Below are 10378 nucleotides of genomic sequence, written 5' to 3'. Positions count from 1 at the left end.
GATCTTTCTTTTTAATCCAATCTGCCAGTCTATGTCTTTTGATTGATGAATTCAGGCCATTAACATTCAGGGTTATTATAGAGATATGATTTGGTTTCCCGGTCATTTGGTTCATTTTTTAAATTTTATTTATTTATTTGTTTGACACAACTTGTTTCCTCTTTTATTTGACAATTCCTTTAGGATAATTCCTCCCTTTGCTGATTTGCTTCTTTGTTTTTCATCTCTTCCTCATGGAATATTTTGCTGAGAATGTTCTGTAATGCTGGCTTTCTTTTCGTAAATTCTTTTAGCTTTTGTTTATCATGGAAGGATTTTATTTCATCGTCAAATTTGAAGGTAAGTTTTGCTGGGTATAAGATTCTTGGTTGGCATCCATTTTCTTTCAGGGCTTGAAAAATGTTGTTCCAGGACCTTCTAGCTTTTAGGGTCTGGATTGAAAAATCTGCTGATATCCGTATTGGTTTTCCCCTGAATGTAATTTGGTTCTTTTCTCTCACAGCCTTTAAAATTCTGTCTTTATTTTGTATGTTAGGTATTTTCATTATAATGTGCCTTGGTGTGGGTCTGTTGTAATTTTGTGTATTTGGAGTCCTATAAGCCTCTTGAACTTGATTTTCCATTTCATTCTTCAGATTTGGGAAATTTTCTGATATTATTTCATTGAATAAATTGTTCATTCCTTTGGCTTGTTTCTCTAGGCCTTCCTCAATCCCAATAATTCTTAAATTTGGCCTTTTCATGATATCCCATAGTTCTTGTAGATTCTGTTCATGATTTCTAACCATCTTCTCTGTTCAACTTTGTTTTCAAGGTTAAATATTTTGTCTTCAATGTCTGAGGTTCTGTCTTCCAGGTGTTCTATCCTATTGGATATGCTTTCTATGGAGTTCTTAATTTGGTTTATTGTTTCCTTCATGTCAAGGATTTCTGTTTGGTTTTTTTTCAATATCTCTAACTCTTTATTGAAATGATCTTTTGCTTCCTGTATTTGCTCTTTTAACTGTCGATTGGTGCGATCATTCAATGCTTGCATTTGCTCTTTCATCTCATCGTTTGCTTCTCTGATCATTTTAATTATGTACATTCTGAACTCCTTTTCTGTCATTTCTTCTGCCATGCTGTCACTGGGTTTTATTGATGTAACATCTAGATTTGTTTGCAGCATTTTGTTTCCTTGTTTTCTCATATTGTTCAGGTATCAGTGGACCGCTGAGATATTGCAGATTTCCTCTATTGACTTACAATGTCCCTGAAGATTTCTATGTATATCCCCCCTTAGTCTTCAGGAGGCTGAAGTCTTGGAGGAAGTTGATAATGCGGTGCTCCACAAGGAAGCTGCCTCTCTAGGAGTGGTGGCCTTCAGGTGGGGTATAATCCTTGCTAGTGGGCAGAGGTGCCTCCACTTGTTGACCAATGGTCATCCAAAGGGGACCTAGGCTACGGGCTGAGGCAAGGCCTGTTTGGGCCTGAGTCTCTGGTTTTACCGTCCTTGTGGGGAAACCTCACCCGGCAGGAAGACTCACCTGGTGGGGAGGTCTCACTGGTCAGTTCCCTCCTAGAGGTTCCCCTCAATTTACAGCTACCACCTGGTCTGGGCTGCCTTCCTCTGCAAAGTTCCCAGGGGCCCGGCCCTACCTCCTGGGCCTGGGAGCCTCACCCTTCACAGATGAATCTCCTTAGGCTGCCCCTCCTCAGAGAATCTGCCCACAGGCCTGGAACCTTCGCTTTGCCCTAAGCCTGTCTCTGTGCGGCTCTTCCACCAAGAAGCCTCCTAGATCCTGGGACCCTGCTCTGCACCTAATCGCCTGGGTATGCGGCCCCTCCTCTGAGCAGCCACCTGGGGCCCCGTACAATCGCTCTGAGTCCCAGAGACCCGCCACACGCCTCTTCCTCCAGACAGCCGCCCAGTATTCCGATGCGGTCACTAGGAGTCCAAGAAACTCACTGCGTGCCTCCACCTCCCACCAACCACCGGTAGCCCTGGGCAATCAATCACTCCGAGTCGAAGTGACCCTCCCCGTTCCTCCTCCTTCTCCAGATAACCCCCCGGGTGTTCAGGAGCGGTCGCTCTGAGTGGCTCTGAATCCACGTGACCCGCTGCACGGGTCCTCTGGGCAACCGCCCGGAGCTCTGGTGCGGCCACTCAAGACCAAGCGACCCTCCCCGCTTCTCCTCCAGGCAGCCCCCCTGTGTTCAGGCGCTGTCACTTTAAGTCCAAACAACTCACCACTCGCCTTCTCCTCTGAGCAGCCGCCTGGAGCGCTGAAGCAGTCACTGCGAGTCCAAACGACCCGCCGCGCTCCTCCTTCCCCTCCTCCTCCTCCTCTGGGCAGGCCCCGGTGTTCAGAAGTGGTCTGAGTCCAAACAGCTCGCGGTGCGGCTTCTCCTCTGGCAACCGCCTGTAGCACTGGTGCAGTCACTCCGAATCCAAGCGGCCATGTTCCTCCTCCTCCTCCTTAGGGCAGGCCCCGGTGTCCTGAGTCCACACAGCTCTCCTCGCCACTCCTCCCCTGGGCAGCCGCCGGAACCCCAGTGGTTGCTCCGAGTCCCAGCGCTGTGCCTAGCGGCCTCCTTTGCAGCGCTTCCAGTTGTCCGAGTTCACTGCTCCAGCAGGGGGACCACCGTCCCATCCGGGACGCCTTCCCAATGGGTGAGAGTCACCCGGCTGCTTTGAGTTGGTCCCAAGTGTCTCAATATCTCCTCTTTTGAATCCTGAGTCCTGGAGCAACATGAAATGCAGCCACCCTCTAGGCCGCCATCTTGAAACCTCTTCACTAATTTCTTTTTTTAAAAGCAAAGTCCTGTTAAAAGTGAAAGTGATGTGCTGGATTGTGACTCAGTGGTAGAGCACTTGCCTAGCACATGTGAGGAACTAGGCTCAATTCTCAGCACCACGTATAAATAAATGAATAAAATAAAGGTATATCAAATTCCAAAAAAATTTTTTTAAAAAGTAAGTGATTTTAAACTCTAAAGAGATAAATGTCAGTTTGAAAGCTGCACTATTAGACACTTATAAGTTTATACACTTATAAACTTATTTTGTAAAAAATACATCTTTAGTTTTATATATTAACTGGAAAATAATGTACATACAAAAGCCCTGGGATAGTTGATGCAAAAGCCCTGGGATAGTTGATGTGGGGAGTGGTGACTTGGTTCAGGATTTATAACTGTGTCACAGCAGGAGCCTGCACCTGCGTTGAGAACTTCCTGCGCAAAGGTTCAGAACAAGATTGCCCAGTTGCTATGGTGACACCTTGCTAAAAGAGGTTTTTATGCAAGGCACAGGACTGTCAGTCTTGACCCTGACTTCAGACACCAGCTGCCAGGGGTAGAGAACTATGAGCACAAAATGATAATTATAATTGGTTGCCCAGTACTTTGTCCTTCAGCCTGCCTTTCAAGAAACTTTCTCACAGAAAACCCTTTTGATGATAAAAAATATATATAATAAACGTGCTGAGCTAGCTCTGGTCATTGCTCCTCTATCAGAGGACGGTATCCCACCTGGTTCCAGCTTTCTCTCTACAAGTTTTTGTTTATCTTTTCTAATCTCCCATTGCCCCTTGCTGGTTTCTGAATTAACAACCAGGCAGGCTGTGGCAAGTTACTACACTCAAAGAGACAAGAAGATGAGTTTTATTATCATTTATTGATACAAAGAAGACCCTAACTGCCTTTTATTTTCCTCATTTAAAAAAAAAAAAAAAGTGTGAGCATATTTCAGTTCAACTTTGATTAAAATAACATGATCATTTTTCTCTGCTTGTATTTTGGATTCCTATAATAAGCAATATCCCCTGATGCTATGGTTTGGATATGAGGTGTCCCCCAAAAACTCCTATGTTAACGCAGTAATGTTCAGAGGTGAAATGATTGGATTGTAAGAACTGTAACCTAATCAACCCATTCTAGTTTGAATGGAGTAGATGGTGGTAACTGGAGGAAGGTGGGACATGGATAAACAAGGAGGGTAACTGGGAATATGCCTTGGAAGGTACATCTCTCCTGAAGCCCCTTCCCCTGTTCTTTCTGCTTACTGGCTGCCATGAACAGAGCACCTTCCCTCCACCACAACTTTATTCCATGATGTTCTGCCTCACATTGGACCCAGATTCATGGAGTTGGCTGGCCATGGACTGGACCTCTAAAACTGTAAGCCAAAATAAATTATTCTCCTAAATTGTTCTCATTGGATATTTTAGCTAACTAACACACCTGATTTGATAAGAAACAAGATTTGATAAGAAACAAGATTTTAAGGGTGAGTTTTAGAGGGAATACATTAAATGGTTGGGAATCTCAGAGAAATGGATGAAGTTTGAATGGCATAAAGAGATTAGGTTGAGGAAGGAAAAAAGGGAATGAAACAAATGGAAATGTATTAATTAGGCACATTTGCAGAATTCACAAACCTAAATCCACTGTAGGTAAGTTAAATAAAAAGGGATCTTGCAGGTTCCAGGGAATAAAAATGAGGTACACACAGGATCTGAAGGTTGCTCTCCACCTTGCAAAGACACATGCCTTTTCTCAATTCTACTTTTCTGTGCTGGCTCTAGATTTCTAAATTTTTCTGCACAGTGTTGTTTCTTCTTCCCTGAATACTTGACAGGTAGATGGCTCTGGTTTGCCATGGTACTGGCGGACTCTCATCCAGATCTATAAAAAGGAGTTATATCAATGTCGAACATTAGTTCCATTCTGACTGACCAAGCTTGAGTCAAGCAATCACCTGAAATGGTTTGAATAAGTGTTCTCAAAGGCCCATGTGTTAATGTCTACATCTCCAGGGTGGCAATATTGAAAGATGGCAGAAAACTTAGGAATCTTAGGTCATCAGGGCTTGATCTCAACGGGCATTATAGGATTCCAGTCTCTTCCTCTCTCTCTTTTTGCTTCCTGGCCATAAGATAGGTGGTTTTGCTCTACCATGTACTACCTGCCTTAAGGAGCTACCTGGAGAAGCAAGCCCAAAGCTAATGGGGCCAACTGATCATGGACTGGAATTTCCAAAACAGTAAGCCAAAATAAACCTGCCCTCTTTATAAGTTGATTTATTTCAAGCATTTTGTTATAGTGATGGAAAGTTGACTAACACACTCTTCCTTTCAATCAGTTCTGGGAGGGAAGAAGAATACAATAATGAGGTTGCCACCTATCGACTATTTGTGGGGCAAGATTTCTAAAATGAGGCTATGAGAAAACATTAAATGACTAACATCTAAAAACTCTGCAGTAGAATAAGCCCTGGGAATTTTTTATAGAAACTGCCTTGTTTGCCAGACTTAATCATTGTGTTGGAAGCCTGAGTTTGAGTCTGGGCAGTGAAGACTGAAAATGATGAGCCTGGTGTTTAAAAGTAATGATTTACCATTTTCTTTAGAAATCCAAAGCAGGAGTCTTTAAAGAATGTCCATAGTAACATACATAAGAAAACTTATGTGAAGTTTTTATTTAGAACAAAATATTAACCATAATTTTGCTTCTTACATAATGGAAACAAATACCAATAGTTGTGACCTAAAAACCATAATCTCAGTGTGCTTTGTTAAAGAGATTACTATTTATACAATAGTGTATATGAAATTAATAATATTTCTATTTAACGACCAAATAAGGACAAAAAGAAAGCTTTCATAAAGAATAGTCATAAATCATAAAACAATCTGTTGTCAGGTATAAAAACAGAACTCCAAAGTGAATCTGCAATTTCCTCTGAGTACTATATTTAATATACTTACAAAAATGAGTCAATCCTTCTTATATATTTGATGCAGAATTCTTTAAATGTAAAAACAGAGAACTCTTTCTAAATAAGAAAATTAGTAAAGCATGAGCATTTGAAACATTTTAATTTAGTATATCAAATATTTATTTCCCAAACCAACTTTCTGGTTTTATTCAGCATTCATTCACAGCTAAAATGTGTTAAATAATTCTCTTTACAAACAATTTTAATAGTTTACAAAGTGCTTTAAGTAATAATAGGAAATTAATTTGGAACTGGTGTATTAATGAAAGATCTGACTGAAAGGGGCTTTTTCTAGAACATTTATTCCATATTTATGGCTCTGAAACTTCTTTGCCAATTTGCATATTGGCCAAGTATGTACAGAAATAAGCCTATGTATGTATAAGCATATGCAACACATATTAGTAACATATACATATACAATATTACATACAGGTATATATATGCATGAGTACATGAGCACAAAACAGTTTTACAAAACACTACTTACTCTTTCTCTGATATGTTTACTTCTTTTCCTATCCTATCTCTGCTTTTAAAAAATGCTGATCACAGTCTGCTAAATTGATCCCACAAGCCACTAATGAGTTGCAATCTGTAGTTTGAAAAACACTGCTCTAGACCAATTAAATACCGTACTTTACTACAGGTTTCTTCAATTAATTGGATACACCTGGAGACAGACCGTGTCATTTGGAAATGATGGCCAAGACCAATATATGACCATAAATGTTCCTCCTTGTAACCCACGCAGCCTTTCTCTCTAAATTAGTATGGTTGGTGTCACTGTAAATCTTGGAGGCATTTCTTTTATCTGCAGAAAGTATCTACTTTCAAATGGATAAAAGAATCCCCTCTGAAAAACAAACTAAACCACATAGTAAATCTAACAGAAAGTGATTAATGGGATTGGTTGTCAACAGAGCCCGGCTTTTCTCCCTGAAGAAGCATGAGTGGGACCTCAAATTCATCTTCCTTAATATGTTACCACTTAGTGAGGTGTTCGAGAGATACATTTGCTAGTTAATAATTAATCAGAAGCATCTCCACTAATAGCCACAGAAGAGAGAATGAATGGGTAGGATTTGCCCTGCATAGAGAAAGACTTCCAACAATGACACCACAGCACAATGCCTTAAAGATATAAGAACAATGGACTTTATGATATCTGGAGAGCATGTTAGATTTTTTAAAAAATATAATCCTCTTTACAAAAATGAGTTTTAGTTTCACTACGCCTACAATGCTCCTCATCCACAGCAGCACTTTCCTCTCTGGACCATACACTCCCGTTCCTATCATGCAGTACCCAGGGCTTGCCTTCAGGGTGTTCTTCTTGACCATAATTAATTATTCTACTATTATTTATTTTACTTCTGCCATCCCATTGGAACTGGAAGTCTGCCTAATCCAATGTGAGATCCACAGTGCCTACTAGCCCAGGCCTGTAACAGCAGTGGTGCTCAATAAGTGCTTGTTGAATGAATGGATGAAAGTGAATGGCTACATGAAAATGTAGGGTACCACGTGTGTTCAGCTCCCAGCAGAAATGGAGAGCGAACGCACTTCTGGTGCACTTTGCACAGCCACTGAAAGCATGCTCGCTTCCTTCCTGTTCACCAAGTCAAGAACACTTTGGTTACGCTCAACTTCAGTTCCCCACCTGCCACCTTGTATCCCATTCAATGAATGTTTATGGAGTTCCTGCCATGGGCCAGCAACCACAATATTTCTCTAATCCATCTGTTCCTCTCCATTTCGCCTACCATAGCCTCACCATTTCTTCCTAGATTACTACAGTGACCTCTTAAATCTTCCCGGCATCCTGCCTTCGACAGCACCCCCACACCAGTCTATTCTATCCCTGGATGCCCAAGTAATCTTTCTAAAATATGTCATTCCCTACCCTAAAATATTCAGAGCCCAACTCTGAAGTCCGACATATGAGGCCCCTTTTCTCCTCATCTCCCTGACATCATCTGCAGACCCCCCTAATATAACAAAACACTTCATTTTGCAAATGCACCAGGCTGCCGCATCACTAAATAACCTGAATGTTCTGTTCATTCTTCTTGACTATCCATTCACTTTTTTTCACATGGGACATTCCTATTCATTTGTAAAGATCCAAAGCAATTCATACATTTTCTGTGAAACCTTCCCTAGTTCAGTTAGTTTCCTGGGTTATTGTCCCTCTTCTGGGATCCTGTTTCACTGTGTATTATAAGTCTGTACCAGCACCTTTTAAATTGTACTATCCTTGTTAATACACATGCCACTCTCAAGACAGCACAGTTCTTCAGGATAAACACTAGCAAGCAAGCAAAAAGAATTAAGCCTAAATCCACTTTACAGCTATAGTATAGCTGTTGGTCATAATAAATTGTCTGCATCAAAATTCATAGTTTCTGAAAACATAATCCAATGTAGCAAGTTTATGCAAGAAGATAATTATCACAAGGTTGTAGATGCTAACAAAGCTTCTGAAAAAGGCAAGTTGCAGAGTGTGAATGCTCCTCAACTCTTAGTCACTCTGATGAGCTGTTATAGTTGAAATCTCACTCCCATTGCCCCAGACCAATGAAATCACAACCAATAATTGTCTCTTTATCAAAGCTTTCCCAGAAGAACCAAACAATTTCATCACCATAGTGGTCAGAAGATTATTACTTCTTTCTTCCAAGTCTTGCCCACACAGGGGTGCCATTCTTTACAACTCCAGAAGGTGCCATTCCATTGTGCAGAGGTGAGGATGTATGCTGAGGTGCTCTTTACACAGTGATATGTTTTTGAAGAAACATGGCTTACATGTGGACTCTTAGCTGCAGAGGAGTCTGGGACATGTAGTTTTAACCTTCCCTCACTAGTTCAGGAAACTCGGCCTGAAAGGCCTGGGGTGGGTGATGATTGAGAGAAGCATTTTGCTGTCCTCTCATACAAATCCTAATATATGATGAGATACAAAGATGAACTATAAAAGGCATAGTTACCATCTTAGCTCTTCCATATTCTGCTCTTTAAAATAAGTTTAATAAGTAGTTCAAATTTAACCTCTTATTAACAAAATATACCATTACCCCTTCAAAATATTATTTATATTCTTCTTTTCAGGTAATTATTTTTTTCTCTGGTTAATAAAATAAAATCTGCTTCTAAATTTTTCTAAGGCTCATTCTATATATTTTTTTCCACTTTCGCTTGTGATTTGAAATATATTGCATTCTTCTTTATTTGTAGAGGGATATGAATCCTCCAATTATAACACATTGATTCTGACTAACAAAAGACTATTTCAAATGTGAGACCATACTAGTAAGTTACTTTTATCAGAACAGAGAAATTGAACACAACTCTATTTCTTGGTACCTTGATAGTACATTAATGACAAAAAGTAAGCATTTCTAGATATATTAAATATATAACTCTTGGTAAAAATTCATGAGCCCAAATAGCTTCATTTTTTAACCAGTGTTTTACTTATTTTCCCCCAAAGGTCAAGCCCAAATTTAGCAATCTGCAAGTACACTTCCAACTCAAGTCATTTTAAATGCCAGGCCAGATTTCTAAAGATAAAATTATGCATAGTGATAGGACCTACTCAATCTCAATTCAGCCACTGACTTATTGGGTGATTCAGCAGACCTATGTAAGATACAGTCCTGTAACTACAGCAAATTCACTATTAGAAGCATTAAAAGTATAGAAATAAAACTCTGCTAGAGTACAGCCAAGTAAAGATTTTGTTATAACAAAAATAATATGACTTCATTTTTATATAATGTCTTAAATTTTTTTAAAAACTGAGTTTCTCTTATTAACTGATTTCTGGGAAGCAATCAGCATTATCTCCATTTTCAAGATGAAGAAATTGAATTTGAATCAATAAAACAAATAATCTGTTGAATACCTACTGTAGGCCAGGCTGTGGTTGCCAGTGGAGTAGTATCATGTTGGAGAGGATGAGATAGCACAGAGGATCTCACTAGGGTACAACAGGTGCACAAAAGCAGCTCTTAAAAAAAAAAAAAAAAAAAAAAAGCAGCTCTTAGCCCAGACTTGTGAAGAATGTGAAAGTAACATTTAAACAAGTGTTTTCAACCAGTGGGTCATTTTTGCTCCCACTCCCTCCCCAGGACACTTCTCAATTTCCCAAAGTCTGGAGTTATTTATGATGTCACTTTTTTTTCCTTTTGGTGGTACTGGGTATTGAACACAGAGCCTCATACATGTTAGGTGATCACTATACCACTAAGCTACATTCCCAGTCATTGGTTTTCACCATTCTGAAAGAGGCTCTATGGCCTGTGCCTTCTAGTGAGTGGAAGCCAGGGATGCTACTCAGACTCTTTGCAAGACTCACCGTAGGACAGCACCCCCCACAACAACAAAAAATTTAGTCCAGAATGTCAATAGTACTGCCAAAGAGACACCTTGCTCTAAGCTAGGAACTGAATAGGGGTTGACTAGGTAGAGGGATGAGGGGATGGTGTGGCAGGGGTGGAGGAATGACTTGAAGCAGTGTTCCAGCAGGGACTGCTAATGTGAAGCCATGCCACACTGATTGACTCATTTACTGATGTTCTTGCAATAAGTACACAACATAAAATTTACCATTTT

The sequence above is a fragment of the Sciurus vulgaris genome, assembly GCF_902686455.1.
Source record: "Sciurus vulgaris genome assembly, chromosome: 4".
Classification (NCBI taxonomy): Eukaryota; Metazoa; Chordata; class Mammalia; order Rodentia; family Sciuridae; genus Sciurus; species Sciurus vulgaris.
This window is presented reverse-complemented; position numbering follows the sequence as displayed.